We start from the raw sequence: 6,481 nt of genomic DNA, 5'->3' as shown, positions 1-6,481 counted from the left end.
TGGGGGGGGGAGCGGGGCGAGAAACAATTCATCGGTACACTATGTTTCCCCAAAACGACAAATCTATTATAGTACGGTGAAAAATTCCTGGCGCAACCTATCCTCAAATATATCTTTTTAACAGGTGGATAACTGCAACCCATACTTTGCACAGTGGTTTGTATTAGTTTGCCTAAACTGAATCATTTTTCCTCAACAACTGAGTCTAGATTTTAAAACCTTTCTTCATAAGTTTATATAAAATACTATATATCTCCGTCACACGAAAAATGGGATTGTTCACAGCACTTATCACTCCTCGCACACATTTTGTATACGCATATGACCTTCGTCAGAGCTCACCAGTGACACTTTCTAGCTGCAAAACCTGTTACAAGAAATTAATTTTGTAGTAAACACTTTTTTTTACACTAAAGGTTCTCAAAACATGCATTTAATAAGCACAACATCGCGACCAGAAAATAAAATGACCGAATTGCGTTTAAAAGCTATATTGTCCCAGCTATAAACCTTTTAAAATCTGTAGAAACCACTCACTGTGACTTTTGATTAGCATTTATTAGGGAACACCTTGAAAGAATACAGCCAACAGGTGTTTACCAAAATGTTGATCTGTTAAGACAAATTGATACATGGCTTCGTGCAAAAGCTGGAGAGCTTACGTTCGATAGTTTAGGAAATAGTTGGTAATAAGTTGAATAAGCTGCGCCACAAATTTTTGACCGCACTGCAGTATAAACCCCAATGTCATTGATCATCTGCTGTAACCGGCGAATATTACTTTTTTTTTTTTAAGTTTGTGTTTGACGGTACTTGCAACACAATTAGGTCATAATCAAGGACTACTATAGTATAGTAGTCCTTGGTCATAATATAAGTGCCGAAGATAAGAGGCAAGGGGTGTTACAAGAGAGTTTTAAAAGATGGAGGAGAGATTAGGACTATAGATGTATGATAAGAAAAAAGGAGCAACCCACACCAGAGCACCCGCCAACCTCCAGCTTTAATAATAGCAAGATGGCCCTTTATCCCTTTAAGGCCGCAATATGATATATCTGACTAGCAGTAGACAATTAATCAGTACCTCAGAATTATTAAGTTTTATATGACTTTTTTGGCCGTTTTGAGTTACTAAGATCATGAGGCCAGAAACAACATTTTCTACCTGTTCTATCAAAATCGTTAGATTGTTTGGAGTATTTATCGAGATGTTCAAAGAATTGCGTTCGAAAAAGCTTCACGTGTTGTGAAACTGAAAATCTTGGACGTCAAATTTCTCAAAACTAGGTTCTGAGCAGATAGAACTTTGTAATTCTAGGGTAGCGAATAGGCAATGATACGCACATTCCGAATCATCATACACAAATCAGAAGCCCTAATTCATATATTTCATAGTATGCATGTTTTGCGTGCCTTTTCAAGTTTTAGATTAACCCCACGAGGCTGAGTATTGTTTTAGTAGAGGTTTCACGGCGCTCGCAACTGCATAAAGTCATATGAGCGCCAGGAGATAAGAGATGTTACAAGGGAGTAACAAACACAAAAAAGAAGGAGGGCAGGCGCGGTTCGTCCATAGAGCAAGGTCGTGCACTGCCGCCCAATTTTTTAAAAATGTTCTATTATGTAAAACGCCCACAATCATAAATAAAAGAAGCCAGAATCAAACACAAGCCAAATATTATATAAAAACAAGATCTTCACTGGTGCAATAACAGTCATTTCTGTGTCTATAGCGCCGTAAAACATCTACTATGCCAAGCCAAAGTCCACGCGCTTTAGCTAAACATAACAGTCTAGTATTCATAGGATATTCAACAATGTAACCTGACCTATAAAGCGCTCTTGGGGATAATAACCCAAGCGATGACGACACTCGTAGCGAGTTTGGCGGTACATTGATATTAATAAGACGGCACATCTCAAATGTGCTCCTGCCGAATAATGCCGAAACATAGCCCACAGTAGGGAGTCTAAAAATAAACGCGACAGACCGTACGCTATTCTTTGCCAATATTATGTGAACCCCGGAGCAATCCAGCGGAGTGCTCAAGTGAATTGTGATTGGTTCATCATCTGTCTTGCCCACAGAATTCTACACTTATAGAACGAGCACTATATCACGTGACCTGTGAGGAATTGAAGACCGAAAACAATGGCGTCTTGAGGGCAAGATTTATCGTTTTCGGAAGTAACCCTATAGCTTTTAAAGCCAGAGCGGCTTTTACAAACGAGTGAAAAGTGGAACATTTACTGTCCAGCTTATAATTTTGAGTTTCAGAATTCACTGTGCAACCTGGAGATTGGAATTAAGGTTTTAAATTGTTGTGTTTTTGGGTGCAACAACAGAAAAGGCAGACATAGAGAGTTTATAAATATAAGATCTACAGAACTTTGAAAAGATTCGTAACACGGATGGGATTGTTCACAGCACTTCTAGATCTAGCTTCCCACACACATTTTGCATACGCATAATGGCCTACGTCATTTTTTTAGTAGCAAAACTTGTTACAAGAAATTTGTTTTACACAGAACATATTTTTTCACTTGATCTAATTAATGTTCTCAAAACATGCGTTCAATAATTAGCTTTATGTCGCCAGCAGAAGTAGAAAAAAAAGAACGGACTTGCTTTTAAAAGAGATTTAGCTCCAGCTGTAAAATTTTTAAAATCTGTAGAAACCATTAACTGGGATTTTAAAAAAATATTGGGCTAGGTATAGTATTTATTAAAGAATTTTCTTTAAAGAAATTTCTAGAATAATATAGAACTTATGTGTATAAATGTTTGAAAAAATACTCATCGATGTTAAGACGAATTGATACATCTAAGCCATTGTGCAAAAGTAGGAGAATCTAGATCTAAATCTAGATGTTCGATAGTTCAGTAGCCTAGATATTCGATAATAAGTTGCGCAACAAATTTTTGACCGCACGGTACAGTAGTAGAGATAGCGTATTATTTTCATCCGAAACATTAATTTCCTCATCAATACATCTTTTTGGGCCTTTATAAGCACACGTAGTCCTACTTTAATTATGTTACTTTCATAATTGTTTTTGAAAGCATTTTCAATTCCTTTCACTTTCACTTCCTACGCGCGGGCACATATAATTATGATTACAATTTAAGATTCCAAATCTGACGAATGTATTTATTAAATAGCGTATAATGCTGGGTTAGCCAATGCATTGCAGCGCGCACTATCATCAATTATTGAATTGTAACAGGACTTCAATTTGATCCGTAACAAGAGACCACTTATTTTTTTATACGTCTTCATGAATGTGTGTTTGTTTACAGTGTGCGGGGATTAAAAATTAAAGATTAAAGATTCCAGATCTGACGAATGTATTTATAAAATAGCTTAATAGTGCTTGGTTGGCCGATACCTTGCGATACGCGCTTTTATCAATTATTTGAATTGTAACAGGACTTCGATTTGATCCATAACAAGAGACCACTTATTTTTTCTTATATATATATATATGTTCAAAGATGTGTGTTTGTTTACTGTGTGCAGGCATTAAAGATTCCAGATCTGACGAATGTATTTATTAAATATAGCACAGGCCTATAGGGCAGGGTTGGCCAATGCATTGCGATACGCGCTTTTATCAATTAATTGAATTGTAACAGGACTTCAATTTGATCCGTAACAACAGACCATTTATTTTTTCTTATACGTGTTCAAAAATGTGTGCATTTACTGGGTGCGGGATTACAGGGGGACAAGCCCATCCCCTCGACATGTGATCCAGGGTATGGGGATACATTTTTCTCAAAAAGCACACAGCTCTGAAATCCTTGACCAGTGATCACTCGCCATGAAACTCTTTCTGTTGTGACTGTAGACCCAATTAAATTTCTTCTTTATCACATCTGAATGAGCCTATCATTCATGCATTAGAAACCACACTCTCAACACACACAAAAATGACTTTGAACATACATTCAGGAAACATTATGCCAGTTCCACTCTTGTTTACTTTGTTTTGCATTATTGGCTTTTATGTGTAAAACAATATTTAAGGCATTTTCCACATTTGTGTGTTTTTGGCAGCATGTATAACAGGCCTATGTATTTTATGTGCAACCGACACATTCTCCAATCTCTTGTATTTGTTAGACTCGCACGTGCTTTAAACAAAGCATGTTGTACACACTATATTTCACTGATGCAAACACAGAGAAGAATTCTTAAAGTGAGAAATACATGTAATACATTTCCTCAATATAAGCTCAATTTATTGATCTCTTTCTAATAAATTGGAGAAAAGGCTTACATTGTTCTTTTTTGTTTGCTGTGGATTCGATGGCCTTAAGTTTAATGACAATGTAATTGTAGAGAGTAGAGAGCATGTTACTGTCAGCGTCCCCTTTATCGTAGTACTAATCAAGACTATATCTAGATATTTTGCCAACAGAATTAATGTTCATAATTAGTGTTATTATCAAGTGTATTGTGAGTGTGAAGATCTTTAGTAGATCTAGATTCTGGATCTAATCTAGATCTAGATCCCATCCCATCATTTTTTTTTAAACCAAACCAATAACACAAAAACTTTGTAACATTTGCCAATTATGACCAGGCCTGTCGAGAGGGGGGGGGGGGGGGTCAGGGGGGGCAATGCCCCGGGGCCCGGGGGTTTGGGGGGCCCACAAGAGGGGAAGAGAGAGAGAAAAAAGAAAAAAAAAGAGAGAGAGAGAGAGAGAGAGAGAGAGAGAGAGAGAGAGAGAGAGAGAGAGAGAGAGAGAGAGAGAGAGAGAGAGAGAGAGAGAGAGAGAGAGAGAGAGAGAGAGGGAGAGCGAGTACGGTACAAAGCTTTGAAATAAAACATATTTTGGCTGCAAGTTGAGCTGTATATCTGACACCTTCACAGAACTTTGGTAGTGCTTTCTTGGACTTCTGGAATTAATCGGCCATTACGATCCTCTCCTTGCAGTGCAGAGCATCTTACAAAAGTTGAAAAATCAAAAAAAGAAAAAAGGCCCCTACAAGTTCACTATCTATCACCAGAAAGTCAAAATGAATTCATCCAATGTTGGGCATCAAAAGTGACAAACGTGATTTTGAATGAAAGAGCGGAACGAAATATTGCTCCTTTATCGTTGATGCAACACCAGACTCTTCACACGTCGAACAAACTGTTTTTATTTTGCGTTTTGTTCACTTGGACAGTGATACACATGTCTACAAAGTAGAAGAGAGATTTCTGAAAAGTGTAGATTGTAACAAGAAAACAGGAGAAGACATCGCTAAAACTATCCTTGATACGCTGAATATAAAAAACAACATTCCAATTACAGACAGCCGAGGCCAAGGCTACGACAACGGTAGCGACATGTGTGGTCTGTATAATGGTGCTGAGGATCACATTTTAAGACAGTGATCACTTGCCACATACTCTCCCTGTGGCTGTCATAGTTTGAATTTGCGTGGTGTGCATTCTGCAGAAAGCTGTTCAACAGTCATAACTTTCTTTGGAGCTGTACAAAAGCTGTATAACACTTTTAGCTCCAGTCCACAAAGGTGGGAAATAGCTGTCTCTTTGTGTTCATGGAGATGTTTGGATGAGATAGAAGGGGTGCGAGCTGGTAGGTGACAGCGTTGGCTTTTTGAGTTCGCATTTCTATTCTCTGTCTATGAACCCGTTTTCAGAATCCCGTCAGGGTCCCGACGTTGTGTCCTTGGGAAAGGCACTTTACACGAATTTTCCTCACTTCACCCAGGTGGAAATGGGTACCCAGCTATAGACAGAGAAAGATCTTGTCAGTTTGATAGTGTTTGAGCGCGTGAAATCCGCTGCTTGCACTGTATGCTTCCGCGGAAGCTGAGAATGTTTCGGAGTGTTCTATGGTCTGCTGGGGTAATAATATAGTGTAAAGCGCATATAGCCTGCTTTTGAGCGGGGATATGCGCTATACAAATGCTATTTATTATTTATTATTATTATTATTCACCTCAATATTCATACCAACATTATGTTATCAGCGCCAGACCTGGACCTTAAGCAAAACCCATGAAAGCAAAATCACCGCATGCGAAATGAAATGTCTCCGCAAAACCCTTAACATCACAAGACGAGACAGGCAGATAAATGAAGAAGTAAGAGCAGCTATCGGCACTGAGTCCTGCCTGCGTTACATAGAAAGACAGAGGACAAAATGGTTTGGCCACCTGTTACGCATGTCACCTGACCAGACAGCCTTGAGAGCCTACAACACCAAGAACTCAGGCTATAAAGGAAGAGGAAGGCCACGCAAAAGGTGGATCGAGGGTGTCAAGGAAATCCTAAGAAAACATAACATCACAACTGAAAGAGCTGCGGAGCTGGCCTACCATAGAAAACTGCATCTCCCCTCGACGCTTAACGGCAACAGAGGATGAAAAAGTAAAAGTAAAAAGTAAAAGTAGTAGTAAACACCCAGCACTTGATAGAGGGGGACGAGACAAAGGAGGCTGGGGTGGGTGTGTGCGGG

This window comes from Aplysia californica, unplaced genomic scaffold, assembly GCF_000002075.1.
Source record: "Aplysia californica isolate F4 #8 unplaced genomic scaffold, AplCal3.0 scaffold00164, whole genome shotgun sequence".
Classification (NCBI taxonomy): domain Eukaryota; kingdom Metazoa; phylum Mollusca; class Gastropoda; order Aplysiida; family Aplysiidae; genus Aplysia; species Aplysia californica.
The sequence above is the reverse complement of the archived record's forward strand: the minus strand, read 5'-3'. Positions refer to the sequence as shown.